Source organism: Triturus cristatus, chromosome 5_2, assembly GCF_964204655.1.
Source record: "Triturus cristatus chromosome 5_2, aTriCri1.1, whole genome shotgun sequence".
In the NCBI taxonomy this organism is placed as follows: Eukaryota; Metazoa; Chordata; class Amphibia; order Caudata; family Salamandridae; genus Triturus; species Triturus cristatus.
Genome location: NC_140588.1, coordinates 1,023,872,282 through 1,023,890,854, shown reverse-complemented (window position 1 = coordinate 1,023,890,854; position 18,573 = coordinate 1,023,872,282).

The following is an 18,573-nucleotide window of genomic DNA, read 5'->3' as shown; positions in this document are numbered from 1 at the left end:
AAGGTCGAACAACCGTACCCATTGTTGTTCTTTTCTGGTCAAGCCCTTACAACTAGACAACACATACAAATGCAGCTGTTTGGGAATACGTACTTTGGTCAAACACACGGATAGGTAGCTAACATTTAAAGAGGGACCTTTCCATGGAAAAGAGCATGACAGCACCTGTGATGTAGATTTAACATCTATAGACTGAGATAGAGGGACTGCAGATAATACCCGGAGATCTCCTAATATATAATCATCTTGCTTCTATACAAGGGGAGAGTGGTTAGGCTAATCTGTCATATATAATGACAGCACCTTTTACGATTTACGGACTACTTACTATTCTGGCTGTATTTGTGCTGTGCATTTATCTGCTTGTTGTGGCACGTATACTGCATAATAGAGGACTTTAGTTAAAATGAATATTTAAAACTTGTTTGTGTCTCTGTCAGATCTTGTTGTGGACGAGTATAAGTGTAGGAGCGAAAGAGAGTGTCTTAAACCAGGATTCCTGAGAGAGTCAAGAGTGTTGTGTTATGGAGTGTCTAATCACTTGTACCTCTGTGAGTGGGTAGGAGGGCAAGTGAGGCACTATAGCTAGTCGGTCCTAGGCGCATGGGTGCTAAGGTGGTGGAATGACTCAGTCCCTGCCTACTAAGGTCCCATAACCCTACACATAGTTCTGTGTTTGCGCAGAATTCCTGCAACATGGCACTGCCAATATTTGGTCTGGTCCTTATTAGCAAGACCCCTGAGTAGCGCTTGTGTTCGTCCACATCAGCCTTTCGCCGACTACTTGGGGATGCCTGAGGTGGAAGAGCTTACCCTTCTGTAGTTGTATGGAACACCTGATTCTGTAGGTTTTTCCAGCTTGAAGTTTAAAAAGTTCTTTTTTGACCCATTTTGCGCCAACGTTTTTGTTGGAAATTTTCACTTTCAATGGCACATCTGGTTGTGATTCTCGCACATAACCGGGTGGCGGCTACACAACATTTAGAACTGCATGGGTTGCCAATGTCGGGGCTAACGTTACCATGGTAGTCAAAGCGGATCTAGCATACCGCTTCGAGGTTTTTTTACTTCTGGATCACGTCTCTTGCAGTTGATGGTAACAACCATTTTTTCCATGAATATAAGGGCGCTGCTCCGCCAGCAGCGTACCGTCCTTATGCGATGCTTGAAGTTCCATTAACTTCCTGGAAGCATAATATTTGGTTTAATGGCGCCTTTCCTCACCCTATTTCCTTTTGTTTGTATGGGCCCCCTGAAGTATTCATGGGGCCATTTGGCCAGTTTTGGCTGGCTTTACACCACACACTAAGGCGCCGATCACGATCCGGTAAAAAATTTCCCCGTGCGACTCGTATCCGGTCTTTTTACCGTACGAATCGTACAAGTGCCGTACGAACTGGCAATCACGATTCGCATGGTAAAAAGTCCATACGAACCGCATCGGGAATGATTTCCCACACGTCCTCGGGTCGGAAAATGTGTCCGACACGTCCTCGGACGATTCACCGTACAAACGTGAAAAGTCAAGTCCGACCGAGGAATCACGATCCATCCCGTGCGTCCGAGGGTACAACCGTTTGGAAAAAACACCGTCCGCACCGAACTCCTATAGCAACCATGGAGACATGTGCCCGCATACGCGCCCAACACTCCCCCCAGCCCCCGTACGTCCGACACGTACCCCCCGTGTATGTACACCCCCACCCGTCTAGGTACACCCCAGTACGTTCGAGTCGCACCCCCACCCCTGTACGTGTCATACCCCCGTGTACCTACACCCCAGTACGTTCGAGTCCTACCCCCACCCCTGTACGTGTCGTACCCCCGTGTACCTACACCCCAGTACGTTCGAGTCGTACCCCCACCCCTGTACGTGTCGTACCACCGTCTAAGTACACCCCAGTACGTTCGAGTCGTACCCCCACCCCTGTACGTGTCGTACCACCGTGTACCCACACCCCAGTACGTTCGAGTCGTACCCCCACCCCTGTACGTGTCGTACTCCCGTGTACCTACACCCCAGTACATTCGAGTCGTACCCCCACCCCTGTACGTGTCATACCCCCGTGTACCTACACCCCAGTACGTTCGAGTCGTACCCCCACCCCTGTACGTGTCATACCCCCGTGTACCTACACCCCAGTACGTTCGAGTCCTACCCCCACCCCTGTACGTGTCATACCCCCGTGTACCTACACCCCAGTACGTTCGAGTCCTACCCCCCACCCCTGTACGTGTTATACCCCCGTGTACCTACACCCCAGTACGTTCGAGTCCTACCCCCACCCCTGTACGTGTCATACCCCCGTGTACCTACACCCCAGTACGTTCGAGTCCTACCCCCACCCCTGTACGTGTCATACCCCCGTGTACCTACACCCCAGTACGTTCGAGTCCTACCCCCACCCCTGTACGTGTCATACCCCCGTGTACCTACACCCCAGTACGTTCGAGTCCTACCCCCACCCCTGTACGTGTCGTACCCCCGTGTACCTACACCCCAGTACGTTAGAGTCGTACCCCCACCCCTGTACGTGTCGTACCCCCGTGTACCTACACCCCAGTACGTTCGAGTCGTACCCCCACCCCTGTACGTGTCGTACCACCGTGTACCCACACCCCAGTACGTTCGAGTCGTACCCCCACCCCTGTACGTGTCGTACCACCGTGTACCCACACCCCAGTACGTTCGAGTCGTACCCCCACCCCTGTACGTGTCGTACTCCCGTGTACCTACACCCCAGTACATTCGAGTCGTACCCCCACCCCTGTACGTGTCATACCCCCGTGTACCTACACCCCAGTACGTTCGAGTCCTACCCCCACCCCTGTACGTGTCATACCCCCGTGTACCTACACCCCAGTACGTTCGAGTCCTACCCCCACCCCTGTACGTGTCATACCCCCGTGTACCTACACCCCAGTACGATCGAGTCCTACCCCCCACCCCTGTACGTGTCATACCCCCATGTACCTACACCCCAGTACGTTCGAGTCCTACCCCCACCCCTGTACGTGTCATACCCCCGTGTACCTACACCCCAGTACGTTCGAGTCCTACCCCCACCCCTGTACGTGTCATACCCCGTGTACCTACACCCCAGTACGTTCGAGTCCTAACCCCACCCCTGTACGTGTCATACCCCCGTGTACCTACACCCCAGTACGTTCGAGTCCTACCCCCACCCCTGTACGTGTCGTACCCCCGTGTACCTACACCCCAGTACGTTCGAGTCGTACCCCCACCCCTGTACGTGTCGTACCCCCGTGTACCTACACCCCAGTACGTTCGAGTCGTACCCCCACCCCTGTACGTGTCGTACCACCGTCTAAGTACACCCCAGTACGTTCGAGTCGTACCCCCACCCCTGTACGTGTCGTACCACTGTGTACCCACACCCCAGTACGTTCGAGTCGTACCCCCACCCCTGTACGTGTCGTACCCCCGTGTACCTACACCCCAGTACGTTCGAGTTGTACCCCCACCCCTGTACGTGTCATACCCCCGTGTACCTACACCCCAGTACGTTCGAGTACTACCCCCACCCCTGTACGTGTCATACCCCCGTGTACCTACACCCCAGTACGTTCGAGTACTACCCCCACCCCTGTACGTGTCATACCCCCGTGTACCTACACCCCAGTACGTTCGAGTCCTACCCCCACCCCTGTACGTGTCATACCCCCGTGTACCTACACCCCAGTACGTTCGAGTCCTACCCCCACCCCTGTACGTGTCATACCCCCGTGTACCTACACCCCAGTACGTTCAAGTCCTACCCCCACCCCTGTACGTGTCGTACCGCCGTGTACCTACACCCCAGTACGTTCGAGTCGTACCCCCACCCCTGTACGTGTCGTACTACCGTCTAAGTACACCCCAGTACGTTCGAGTGGTACCCCCACCCCTGTACGTGTCGTACCACCGTGTACCCACACCCCAGTACGTTCGAGTCGTAACCCCACCCCTGTACGTGTCGTACCCCCGTGTACCTACACCCCAGTACGTTCGAGTCGTACCCCCACCCCTGTACGTGTCATACCCCCGTGTACCTACACCCCAGTACGTTCGAGTCCTACCCCCACCCCTGTACGTGTCATACCCCCGTGTACCTACACCCCAGTACGTTCGATTCGTACCCCCACCCCTGTACGTGTCGTACCACCGTGTACCTACACCCCAGTACGTTCGAGTCGTACCCCCACCCCTGTACGTGTCGTACCCCCGTGTACCTACACCCCAGTACGTTCGAGTCCTACCCCCACCCCTGTACGTGTCATACCCTTGTGTACCTACACCCCAGTACGTTCGATTCGTACCCCCACCCCTGTACGTGTCGTACCACCGTCTAAGTACACCCCAGTACGTTCGAGTCGTACCCCCACCCCTGTACGTGTCGTACCATCGTGTACCTACACCCCAGTACGTTCCGGTCCTACCCCCAACACAACCTCCTAAGTACGGAGCGCACCCCAGGCCCCAACATCACACCCGCATGTACGAGTCGTACCAACCCACACACAAGGACAGCACCGTACAACCAAATGGCCCATGTACACACCGTACACACGCTCAAAACGCACGTACGCAACCAGGCCAAAACTAAACAACACAAGAATACACCATACGAATGGCACAAAGCCACTAAACATGGCCAACAAACACTACAAAAACACCTTCACTGACCTGCAACTGCCAAAGACAAACAGAGGCCCAAAACACCACCACTACTTATAACACACCCACCCAAACTTCAAACACTGCCACACCCACCCATGGACCAATAAAAAGGGCCCACACACACAAACCATGAGCCTTTGCAACAGACTCACTGCTGCCAGACACCACAGAACCATACTACAAGCTACACCACACCTTACACTTGCACACCTTCACACAACCACCTTCACAAACACCCCCTCATCACATTCACACACACACACCCACAACCATCCATACCCCACCAACATCCACACCCCCCCCACCATCCCCCCCCCACACCCCTCACCATGCCCCTACCAAGAATCCAAAGTTCAGTAACCGAGAGTTGGAGGTCCTTGTTGATCAAATCCTCAGAGTCGAGCCACAGATCTTTGGAACATTGGTCAGAAACACCAGCCTGGCAGCAAAAACAGCCATGTGGCAGACCATCGTCGATGCTGTGAATGCTGTTGCGGACACCAGAAGGACCAGGCAGGAATGCCAGAACAGGTGGTACGATCTGCGGACGAGGGTCCGAGCCAAGAGGCAGGAGGAACACGACCAGGCCAACGCCACCGGAGGAGGGCCCTCCCGCAGACCCGTACACTACCATCCCTGGGAGGAGAGGGTGATGGCCATACTGCCGGTGGAGGCAGTCGAAGGATTAGAAGGACTCCGAGACCCGGGTGAGTACACAAACAACGCACCTCACATGGGGGGAACGGCATCCACAACCAAAATCACTAACAGGCACGCAACCACCACAAGCCATCGCATGACTCAACCACACTCCATGAGCACGCACATGCCACTGCTGCCACCATGCCCCATGCACCCAGCTGGACAATGTCAAGTCAAAGGCCACAGAAGACAACAACACATGACACGGTAACCCGGATGGCGGGAGGCTGGGCACCAAAAATCACATAGTGCGACTCCGAAGCAGACAACAATGCACTCTGCCCATATGGCCTAGGTCACAGCCAGACAAACAGTGTGTCCCAACACAGGAATGACTTGCCAGCAAATGGCGGACGCCTTGCATCAACACATGGGGGTGAAGGCACTGTTTTGCACATGACAGCAGCTAATGAACAGCCAACATTGTGAAAGAGTGGCAGCACACACCACCACAGCAGCAGCGCACAGACACACATCACACCCAATGGGTGCCTGGAGATCAGAAACAAACTCACATCAACAAGCCAAGGGCCACTCAAAGATCTGCTAACAGTGTGTGCCCAGGAAGCTGGGCTGAGGTGACAGAGGGTGACACACAGAGGGAGGGAGAGGGGGACAGAGAGGGAGGGAGAGGGGGACAGAGAGGGAGGGAGAGGGGGACAGAGAGGGAGGGAGACACAGGGAGACGGACAGAGGGAGGAGGCTGACACACAGAGGGAGGGAGAGGGGGACACAGAGGGAGGGAGAGGGGGACAGAGAGGGAGGGAGACACAGGGAGACGGACAGAGGGAGGAGGCTGACACACAGAGGGAGGGAGAGGGGGACAGAGAGGGAGGGAGAGGGGGACAGAGAGGGAGGGAGACACAGGGAGACGGACAGAGGGAGGAGGCTGACACACAGAGGGAGGGAGAGGGGGACACAGAGGGAGGGAGAGGGGGACAGAGAGGGAGGGAGACACAGGGAGACGGACAGAGGGAGGAGGCTGACACACAGAGGGAGGGAGAGGGGGACACAGAGGGAGGGAGAGGGGGACAGAGAGGGAGCGAGACACAGGGAGAGCAAATCAGCCGTGTGGCGTGTGCGAATGTCTGCTCGTCAGCAGGTAGACTGTGTGCATGTAGACAAGGGTGGCCAGTCCCAGAACCCCCCCTCTTCACCATGGCAAAACACAGGGCCATGTCACAACCTGTTCACGAGCACAACGACAGCTACCGGGATCATATAAGTGTGTGGATCCACTCCATGTGCACATGTACAGTGCTACACGGAAGGCGCCAATGCATGGCTCGCCACACCTGCCCACTCCACTGCTGCCTGCAGTCACACTTGACGCAGCAAGTAAGACTGTGCCACACATAGTTAAAGGGGCCAAAGTGGTGCCCAAGGGACACACCCATGCACAAGTGCACTGTGAGTGGAATGCAAGACAGATCCTAATTCCAAGAGGAAATGTGCCAACTTTGAAACTGATGAAACATGGATGTTGCATGGACCAAAATTAACATTGTCTCTCTCACACACAGGTCAACGTCGTGGTGCACCCCCCAACACAGGGGGGGAAGACTCACAGGACCTGGATCTGCAGGAGCCCGATCCCACCGGCAGCCACCACTCTCACCACTCTGTGGACGACCCCGACCGACCTGGCCCCTCTGGTGTCCAACCACCTGCAGCACCTGCGTCAGGTACAACTGTGCCAACCACCACCCCCACTCCTGCCACATCCCAGGAGACACCCAGGATCCCTGCCCCAACACCACAATGCAGCCAGGCTGGCCAGGAGGGACACGGTGTCCCGGGCACCCAGGAGGAGGCAGGCGACAACGCCAATGCCACCCCTCAGGGGTCCCGGAGACCCGATGTGCCCACAAGGGCAGGCCAGGCGCAAGTGGGCAGGGGTGGTGGGAGTGGAGGACGGAGGAGGCGCGAGCCTGACCAGTTGGCTGGGGATCCGGTATTTTCCCATGTCCGTAACATCCTGGACTCATACCGGCAGGACACCACGGGCATGGCCCAGGTTGTGTCCACCCTCAATGAGATCAAGGGGAGCCTCGATGAGATAAAGACCCAGCAGGCCCAGCAACATGCGGAGCTACATGCCTGTCTACTGGTACACCAACGGAGGATGGAGGACAGACAGGCTGAGCAAGTGACGGCATTCCAGGGGATTCACGCTACACTCCGTCGGATGGCCGACAACATGGCCGACCCTCCCTGTGCCAGAAGGCGGAGAACATCACCACCCACAGGGAGGGATCAGGAGGAGGAGGAGGAAACATCCGACGGAGCATCCCAGATGTCGTCACGGCCTGCTGCTGAGGTTCCCCGCAGGAGGGCGGGTCGTCCACGGAAAGGACCGTGAGGGTCGGCGCTACATCACCATCTCCCAGGACACCTGGCCTGGCACCTGGCCCACTGGAGCAACAGCATCACAGCATCAAGAGACATTCTCTGCCACATGGCCCTGCTGGTCACTGGCTGACCAATGTTGACAAAGACTGTGGCATGGACTCTGAGGATTTCCAATGGCAAGGACACCAACTCCCCTACTGAACTTTGGATTCCAAAATCCCGGAAAGACCCTCACTTTGTCCCCCCCCCCCAAATAATAAATCACACTATGAAGAGTAGATGCCTGCTGGTAGCATTATTATCTAACATGTGTCTTGTAAAGTCAAAACATGCCTGTCATCTTTTGTCTTCAACCACCCACACCCTGGGGCCTGAGTCTGGCACAGGACACATGGGTCACAGTGTATTAGGCAAGACAGACATGGAGCACCATACACACCCGTGATGGGCCCAACCAGCTGAGGGGGTTACCGAACAACCGTGCTGACACACACATTGAGTACAGCAACAGTCATGCGCAGAGGTCAGGGATCCAGTCCAGTGTCCTGGGGGGCACCCAGGTATGTGTAGACAGGTGGCAGAACCATGTCCTGCAAGCTTGAGTCCGGTGGATGCAGAGAATGGGGGCCTGGCCAACGTTGGATGCATGGGGATGGCACATGTCACAATACCCACACAGTCATGGACATCATGCCCAATACACAGTCTCAGCCCACACACACAGCTTGCATCTTGCCACTCGACACATTGACACATAGCCACAATCAGGGAATACCATGCCAGACAAGCAGGATGCACCGTGGCAACACACCAGCATTGACTGAGAAGAGGCACCTTGGAGGCATAGGGACACCTTTATTAGTCATGTATTCGGGATTGCTGAGGCAACTCGAAGTACACATGAACACATCATGTGGAGTAACATCTGGGTCCAACACTGGCACCCCCCTTCAGCAGCACACATGCGTGTTCGCCATGGAACTGGCACACAAGCGTCGGCTAACAGCTAAATACCCACAGCTGCACACGGAGAGCCTGCCATACACCATAGATCCGCTGATGTCAAAGTCCCACACCATGTCAAGCCAAAGCTAACCGTATGTGTCCGAGGGCAGTGTCACACACATTGATGCCATCATCACAATCCCCTATCCCATCACTGATGACTGTCAACCAGGCAGACCATCTATTCAGGGGTACACAGCTGCATGTCGTGTCCCATGGGGATGCGACATGGCTGCAGAGGAACAAAACATCGACAGGGGCAGTGTGCATACATCGTGAACAACTGCCACACCCAATACACCCCTGATGCATCCCTTACCCTATGGAGACTTCCAAACGTGTCCGTGCCTGTAACGCTGAGTCAGCCCACGATGACGTGTCCCTGAGGAATAGCAGTGCCACAACAATGCAAGCAGCAGACGGCATGCGCAAGTACCTGGGGAAGAGAGACACACAAGAAGTCAGCCACAAAAAGCACAGCCACTTGCATGTGCATTTACTCGACACATGTATGGATGACAACATGCTAGGTCACAATTATGACTGTGGAAGTACAACCATCACTGGCACCATCACTCCAGTGACACACCCACACACACATCTGACTCACGTGCCATACATGCAGGTGGAGACACACATCACAACGCATGCCACACGGGGCCAAATGCGTGCACACTCAGACACTGGTACTCACCACTAAGCAAAGAAGTCGCATATGAGCCGAGTCCGGATGTCCTCTTGCGGCTCCACATCCTCCACATCACTAGCCCCATTGCCAAGCCCTTCGTCCTCCACGGGTGGATGCTCCTCGTCATGTTGATCCAGGATAAGTGGCACAGCTCTTTCAACTGCCATGTTGTGCAGCATGCAGCAGACCATGAAGATCTTGCAGACCTTCGCCGGGGCATATGGGAGTGCGCCGCCGGTCTTGTGGAGGCACCTGAATCGGCTCTTCAGCATGCCAAACATCCTCTCTATCACTCGCCTTGTCCGGCCATGGGCGGTGTTGTAGCGGAGCTGGGCCGGCGTGATGGGGTTGCGGAGAGGTGTGAGCAGCCAAGGCATGTTGGGATAGCCAGCGTCCCCTACATGGGAAGCACATGCTCATCGTTAGAAGTGGTGAAGCGGTTGTGCTGGTAGGCTATACAGAATACAGGACAGACAGACTGTACCCACCAACAACACATGCCCGTTCGTTGCGCAGCTGCATCATCATATCAGGCATCCCGCTATGTCTCATGATGTAGGCATCGTGTGCTGATCCTGGAAAACGAGCACAGACATGTGAAATCACCATGTTGGACTGACACACCACAAGGGCATTGATGGAGCGGTAGTGCTTCCGATTGCGGTACGCCACCTCCCGTGCGTGTGGTGGTACCAAAGCTACATGTGTACCATCTATGGACCCAATGACATGGGGCATCCCTCCCAGGGCATAGAATCCACGCTTGACCTCAGTCATCTGTTCAGGGGTTGGGAACTTGATGAAGTCATCCAGGTGAATCAACATGGCCTCTAAGAAATCATGCAGCACACCGCTGAACGTGCTCTGGGACATGCCACCAACATGAGCTATGGTATTTTGAAAGGTACCCGTGGCAAGAAAATGTAGGGCAGCCATTACCTTCAGCTGGGGTGTCAGTGCCGTGGGATACCTGTGCTGCGGTTGCAGGTGTGGTGCCTGTTGTAATATGATGCTCAGCCATTATGAATGTATTTTAGAATGTTGGGATTTAGAACGTAAGAAAGAAAGCTTAGTCAGTTTCTGAAAGGGCTGAGCACCATACAGGCTTCTCCTGGTGGGGCTCGTTCCTTTTACAACTTATCTCTTCAATAAACCTTCCTGAAAATACCTGAAGAAACTTAATTTCATTACAATTGGCGACGATAGGAAGAACTTGCGTATGCTACTGCCACCTTATTCAACAACTTCAAGATATAGAACCTTCAAGATAAAGGAAACCCTCTGAAAAGCAGATCGAGCTTACTGGCACCAAGAGCCCCACCAGTGACCTCCCACCGGTCGCCCTTAACACCAGTGTGCCAGTCTCTGCTTTGTTTCCCTGACTACTGCCTGCCTCAGCTGCCGTTGAACAGCTACCTGTTTGTTCCCCTCTTAACGTTACTGAATGTTGCTGCCAGGCACCCCACAGATCTGCAGAGTCCTTTGCTACCCTGACGTATTGTGCACGCTGCTTGCTTTTGACTCCACGGCTTTGCTTTGGAGGCACAGAGCCTGTCACTACTCCCTTTCTGCTTTTGGACGGTCTCTACACTTCGTGTGACCAGTGCTTCGGCCTCCCTCTGCCCACTGCCCCAGAGTCTCCTCTGCCCTGCTCCAGTCTTCATGGAGAAGACCTCTACGTGCCTATATGCCTTGGGAGAGTGACTGCTGTGACCTGGGATAATTCCGCCCTTTGCGTGATTAGGAGCGTCAGTAAGAGTTGCCTGTCTTGACAGCTGTTAAGCATTTGCACTCATCGACCACTTCTCATAGCGTTGTTTGAGACATTGGCGGTGAGTTATTGATTTATTTATAATTTTTCGCATAGTCTCTGGTGCGCCTCTCAATGGCAGTTCAACTGCCTTTCTCATACTTTTAAACATCGCTCGAGCGCACACAGAGCCCGCTCGCGCCCTCACCGTCATTCCTGCTGCCTTGTGACTCCTACCTGCTTCATTTCTTTGTGACGTCTCCTGTAATGATAGCTGCGTTGCCTTCTTTGGACCCCTGCATGCATCTACGTACCTGGAGCCACCCGGCGCGTCGTCATGCTACGTGCCTCCATTTAGTGTTTGGCACCACCGGAGTACACCATAGTCAAACTGCTCTGTGATATCCTACACCACGTATTGTGCCAACCATGTTATTTCTCTTCTTCAGTGAAGTTTTATTTCGTGCTTCATTTTGTATTTTCTCCGATGCATAGATTTGCTTCAAGGGTAGAATAAATGCAACAGTGCCATCTAATGGCTTTCCAGCACTAATGCACCTGAACTTTCAATATACTTCAAATACATCTGAGCACCGTAAAATTTCATTTTGCTTGACTGCAGGTACTGTGGAATACATAAGTCCACCCTATTTAGAAACTGTAAATGCAGATCTTCGAGTGTTCCTTCTGATCCATTAATTCAACTTCTCTTCGTGAAACTCGACTCCGCCTGAAGTTCCTAGCAAGTGTTACTTGTCTTGCCTGCATCAGCATCAGTTCTCTCCTTTGTAGATGACACCATCAAAAATATGTTGTGTACTTTTCTTTCATGGTGCCTTTACGCTACTTTATGTTATATATTTAAAACAGTCATATTTAAAACAAGTACTTCCTGAAATCTTTGCATTTACATTTAGAATAAGTACTTCATGATAATTTGACAGTCATATTTAAGTTAAGTAATTCATGACATCTTTACGGTCACAATTACAATATTTGCATGTTCCATTTTCAGAAAGTATTCCTACATGCCTAACCACACCCCTTCTGTTGCTGCAAATTGCATTTTTACTGAGTTGTATTTAAAAAAGGGGTGGTTCTTCAATTATTTTCTTCATGTTATAACGTTTGGTTATATAACAAAAATGCATTCTACTGTTTTGGGGAAAAAAATGCATTCTACTGTTTAAAAAAGAAAATGCATTCTATTGTGTGGCACTTACAGCCACACCAAGCTCTGAAGCTTCCTCATTTTATGATGCACTGTGTGGAATTCACCACCATACTCTTACGGTACCATGTGGTATTGTCCACTCCACCTTGTTGTGTTCTTCATGTATGACTTGTATTCTGTACTGTTTGGTACCTTGCTCCATATCTACTTTTCATGCATCCTACTTTATTACGTGTGGTCCCTGCCCACACCTTTCTTCCCAACATGCTTTGAGGGAGATTTTACTCTTTCATGTGGGGCGTCCCCACATTTTCTCCATGTGGTGCGTCCCCACATCCACTTTGCCTGTTGCACATGTTTCTTCATTCCTTCATGTGGTCTTTCTACACATCTGTTTCACAGTTTCATGTGGTACATTGTGCCGTTTGCCTTGTTCGCACACCTTTCACCTCAACCTGCTTTGAGGGAGATTTTACTGCTTCATGTGGTCTTTCTCCACATCTGTTTCACTGTTTCATGTGCTGTATTGTGCCGTTTGCCTTGTTCGCACACCTTTCACCTCAACCTGCTTTGAGGGAAATTTTACTGCTTTATTTGGTCTTCCCCCACATCTGTTTCACAGTTTCATGTTGTACACTGTGCCGTTTACGCACACCTTTCACCTCAACTTGCTTTGGGGGAAAAACTCTGTTCTAGCTCACCTACTACTCTTCCACTCATGTGAGCTCAGCACGTCCTACTGCTCTAGCTCACCTCTTTCTTTCCCAACCCTGTGAGCTCAATACGTCTTCATTTGCTGTGTTTTTGGGGATGTACCCCCATTCTTCTGCTTTGTTTATTTACAGCCACCATCTCGCCTTCTCTGTCTTTCATCCTTTCTCCATACTTCGTTGTTTGTTTCACTTATCACTTCCTTCCAGCACCTTTTTACTCGCCTCGTGTCAGCCTGGCCAGCTTTCATGATCTGTGTATTTAGGTTGTTTTGTTGTTTGTGTGAGGCAGTGTGTGTTTGCTCTTGTGTGAGATAGATGGATGGTGTTGTCTTTTGTGCCTTCTGTCTTCCCTGTCATTCATTTTCACTACTTTCTCTTTGTCTCTTGGCGTCTTCTCATTCTTCCATTTTCATTCTTCCTTTTCAGTTTTCAAAGTTAATTTTTCATGTTACATTTTTACGATGTTTTCACTTGTGATTTTCCTCATGCCTCTTGTAACTTTCTCCCTCTCCATTGTAAAGGAGGGAGATGTTGTAATATGATGCTCAGCCATTATGAATGTATTTTAGAATGTTGGGATTTAGAACGTAAGAAAGAAAGCTTAGTCAGTTTCTGAAAGGGCTGAGCACCATACAGGCTTCTCCTGGTGGGGCTCGTTCCTTTTACAACTTATCTCTTCAATAAACCTTCCTGAAAATACCTGAAGAAACTTAATTTCATTACAGTGCCAGTCTCGCCGTCAACTCCAGAATCAACGGTTGGGTGAAGCGGTAGAGCCGGATGCTGTCATTCTCCTGCATGGCAGCCAAGTTTGGAATTCTTCGGGCAAGAGGCGGCGCTCTGCAGTAATTTTGAAGTGACAAGGAAGAGTGAGTGCACTACGACAACAACTCATGTGTACTGAGCACATGTTAAACTGTCAATACACACATGCTACATAGGGAGTCAGGTATGTGCTACATGGCCAGGACACGTATGGATGCAAGGTGACACTCCTTCCAAGACCCAGCTACACACGGAGATTGAGAACCTCCCCATGCCACGCCATGGGAATAGCTGTGTCCCAGTGCAAGTGAACATCCAGACGCAACACAGGAGTGACATACGCCCACACATCAGCAGCAGTAGGATGCCGATTGCAGAGACTGGTAGCGGAACACTGGAGCCACAGGTCACATGACATTACACTAGGACAGCCCACACACCTTGCCATGAAGGTGCACATGTCATGACTCACCACACATACCTTGTGAGGATGCTGACATGTCCTTGTCATGCTACTCCGTGTCCCATGCATACATGTGCACCTCACATCCGATTGCACATGTGGCATGGTGTGCGGAACAGTGTGCAATGACAAACTACACACAGACACATGTTGGTTGCTGCAACGGCTGCAGCTTTTGAGGGTGCTCCAACATCAACCTGATGGGAAGCCCCCACACATACATGACATAGTCACATTGTGCACCGTGGGTAGTGACAAGTCAGGTGTCATAACCCCTGTACCGGGCATCAGGGGACACTTCCGTGTGTTGTTGTCCGTGCCATGCCAGTGACGCTCACCCCAAGTGCGCAGTACGACATGCACACATGTCAAAGGAGTCAAGGGCATGCCTGGCACACATCGCACCATCACACAGTACATCTGTACACATCTCATCATACATCTGGTGCCTTCTCGACTCAGGAGTAATGTTCCACATCACAGGCCGTCACACCTGTGCCCCACACATGTAGTGATGCACAGACGATGCCTCGATGTCAATTAATGGACAAGTATGTCCATCCATGTACAAGTATGTCCGCCCTATCCCTACCTGTGTGCCGCCTGTCACCACTGTGATGTGTGAAAACCGCTGTACTGCTGCCAAGAGGGCCTGTGTACGTTCCCATATCACTATGGGAGTGCTGCCGTATGTGTACCCATCGTGATGGCGAGCGTACAGGCATGTGTACGGCCCGTACCACTACGAGTACGCATACGCGAGGCCACCCATAGTGGTACGGGCCGTACACACGCCTGTACGCTCCCTATCAGTATGGGTTGCCTCGCGTATGCGTACTCATAGTGGTACGGGCCGTACACACGCCTGTACGCTCCCTATCACTATGGGTGGCCTCGCGTATGCGTACTCATAGTGGTACGGGCCGTACACACGCCTGTACGCTCCCTATCACTATGGGTGTCCTCGCGTATGCGTACACGTTGTGATAGGGAGCGTACAGGCGTGTGTACGGCCCATACCACTATGGGTGTTCTTGCGTATGCGTAGTCGTAGTGGTACGGGCCGTACACATGCCTGTACGCTCACTATCACAACGTGTACGCATACGCGAGGACACCCATAGTGATAGGGAGCGTACAGGCGTGTGTACGGCCCGTACCACTACGAGTACGCATACGCGAGGCCACCCATAGTGATAGGGAGCGTACAGGCGTGTGTACGGCCCGTACCACTATGGGTACTCGTAGTTGTACGGGCCGTACACACGCCTGTACGCTCCCTATCACTATGGGTGGCCTCGCGTATGCGTACTCGTAGTGGTACGGGCCGTACACACGCCTGTACGCTCCCTATCACTATGGGTGTCCTCGCGTATGCGTACACGTTGTGATAGTGAGCTTACAGGCATGTGTACGGCCCGTACCACTACGACTACGTATACGCAAGAACACCCATAGTGGTATGGGCCGTACACACGCCTGTACGCTCCCTATCACAACGTGTACGCATACGCGAGGACACCCATAGTGATAGTGAACGTAGGCACGCGTGTACGGCCCGTTGCAAGGCATTTGGGGTGCCCTAGGGCCCCGGAACGCACCGTACCTGTGTGTGTGAAGCTCCAAATTACATAGGGGACACATGAGGGACAAGTATTAAGGCCTACATGCATTCTGGTTGTCATGGAGACCAAGTTCAAAATTTGAATTTGTTCTGGAAGGTGCACAGCAGAAGTCAGTTGGAATTAATCTACTTTGTTGCAATGTGTTTGTGGGGCTGACATCATGCAGGAGAATGAAACCAATAGAGAACCCACAGACTGCTAGGTTTGAAGGGATTGGAGGACACATAGGATGCAAATGTGAGTGACCAATCACTCTGTACTCCTGTGCATGAGACAGGGCAGAAAGGCAGATATAAGGCAGCCAGGTCCCATGAGGGAGAACTTGCCTGCACATCTTTGAATTCGTCGACCCAGCTGCTGCTACTGATTCCCTGGAACCATGTCAAGGGCTGTGGAGAGGTCACAGCCATTCACCCTGGAGGAGAACCTGGCATTGCTGGATGTGATCCTCCCACAGTACCCCCTTCTGTATGGGCGACCAGGGTATCAGGTGAGTGCATAGGCCACTGGCACAGACTGTCCCTTTGTTGTGACTGTGACTTCTGGCATTGTGTCCTGGTGTGACACACATGCTATGTACTGTAGGGGGGGTCCCAGGGGGGGGATGCCTGATGTCTCCCAGCCAGAGCATGCTGTGGTGCATGTCTGCTCTCCTCACTTGCATTGTGTTTACTGTGACATTCACTGCATGTGGCATTACACATTGTGCCTGTCTAATCCTCCAGGGTATGGAGCTACTACAGTCCTCCTGTGATTCTGTGGTTACCCCAGTGTGACAGGTGACTGTACCTACAGATGTGTGTTTGTCCACTGTACCTATGCTGAGAGTGTCCACATGATGTGTTCGTCCCCTGGACATCTGTGTGTGTAAGTCCAATGTCATTTGTGTGGGTGCATATGTGTAGTGGACCACCCCAGATGCATGAGGCCTGGATATGCCCTGCACATCTCATGTGAGCAGGGAGCAGTGCTGTGTGTCTGACGTGCAGAGCCAGCCCCACACCTGTGAGCCCCCCCGATCTAGTGGCACATGTGCAGTGAGGTTTGTATCTGCATTTGGCAATGCCAGGTGAATGTCCTGTGTCTGTGTACTCTGCTGAGGTGGCGTCAGTGGCCTGTGGCATGTGACTGCTTTGAGGTGCTGGCCAGACACAGGAGGTGTGTGTGCAGAGTCCTCCCAGCAGTGCCCTGAGACAGGAGGGGTGGGTGCAGAGTCCTCCCAGCAGTGCCCTGAGACAGGAGGGGTGGGTGCCTAACACTCCCAGCAGTGCCCTGGGACAGGAGGGGTGGGTGCAGAGTCCTCCCAGCAGTGCCCTGAGACAGGAGGGGTGGGTGCAGAGTCCTCCCAGCAGTGCCCAGACACAGGAGCGGTGGGTGCCTAACACTCCCAGCAGTGCACTGAGACAGGAGGGGTGGGTGCAGAGTCCTCCCAGCAGTGCCCTGAGACAGGAGGGGTGGGTGCAGAGTCCTCCCAGCAGTGCCCTGAGACAGGAGGGGTGGGTGCCTAACACTCCCAGCAGTGCCCTGAGACAGGAGGGGTGGGTGTGATGCACAGTGTGAGCCTTGATCATTGATTGTGACATTGCCATCATCCCACCTGTGTACCTACAATGGCACGTACTGCTTCTTCCCTCCCCAGAGGATCATGTCCCCATGACAAAGGTGCAATGCATTGGCTGCATGACATGCCTTGTTGTAACCAGCTAATTTTTCCTCATATGTCTCTCTGTGACATGTGGCTGGTGTATTGATGTGGTGTCACTTGTTCTTCCTCACAGGTAGGCGCCACTGCCAAGGAGCAGATCTGGCTGACCGCCGTCAGTGCCGTGAGGGGTGTGGATGGTCGGAGGCGGAGCCTGTCCCAGGTGAGGAAATGCTGGCAGGATATCCGGTGCTGGACGCGGAGGATCGCACGGGTCCTGCTGGGGGACTCACCTGTGAGCCACAAGAACCGCGGGCGCCGCCGTCTGAGCCACCTCCACAGGCGTGTGCTGCCGGTGGTCTTTCCAGACTTGGAGAGGCGCTTACAGGAGATGCAGCAGCCGGAAGGGGGTAGGTACATGTGTGTTTGTTGTGTGTCACCGGCATTTGTAAGGGCACAGTAGCATGAATTCACTGCCAGGGTTTAAAGGTGCTGTGCAGATCCAGTTTGCCCCAGTATAGCGCAGCGCTCCTGCCACCCTTCCCCTCCATGCAATGTGTTCCCTGGTCCGTGTGTGGTCACTCCTTCACAAGGTAATGTAGGCTGGCGCTTTGTCCACGAGAACTATGCCTGTAGCATCATGTGTGGGGTGGTGTGTAACAGGTTTTGGGACCTTGCCTGTGCCCTGTCCAGTTCACTGCATGTGGGTTCCATGTCAGTTGGCACTGATGCTGAGTCCAGACATGGGAGTTAGTCTCTCAAGTGTCATGCCTTACAGCGCGCATGTCCTATGTAGTGGCTTGTGACATGATGTGCATGAGTGTGCGATACGCATAGTGCAGGGATGGTGGCGTGTGTTGCAGTCATTACCATTCAGGAGCATGGAGTTGTGTGGCCACTACTGTCCCCTGGGGCACCTTTTCCTCGGTGTTGTATGTGTCATCCAAAAACGTGGACACTCTCAGTGTCTACAGCGTAGGTTGTGCTCTGTGCCATTGTCCCCTGGCACCATG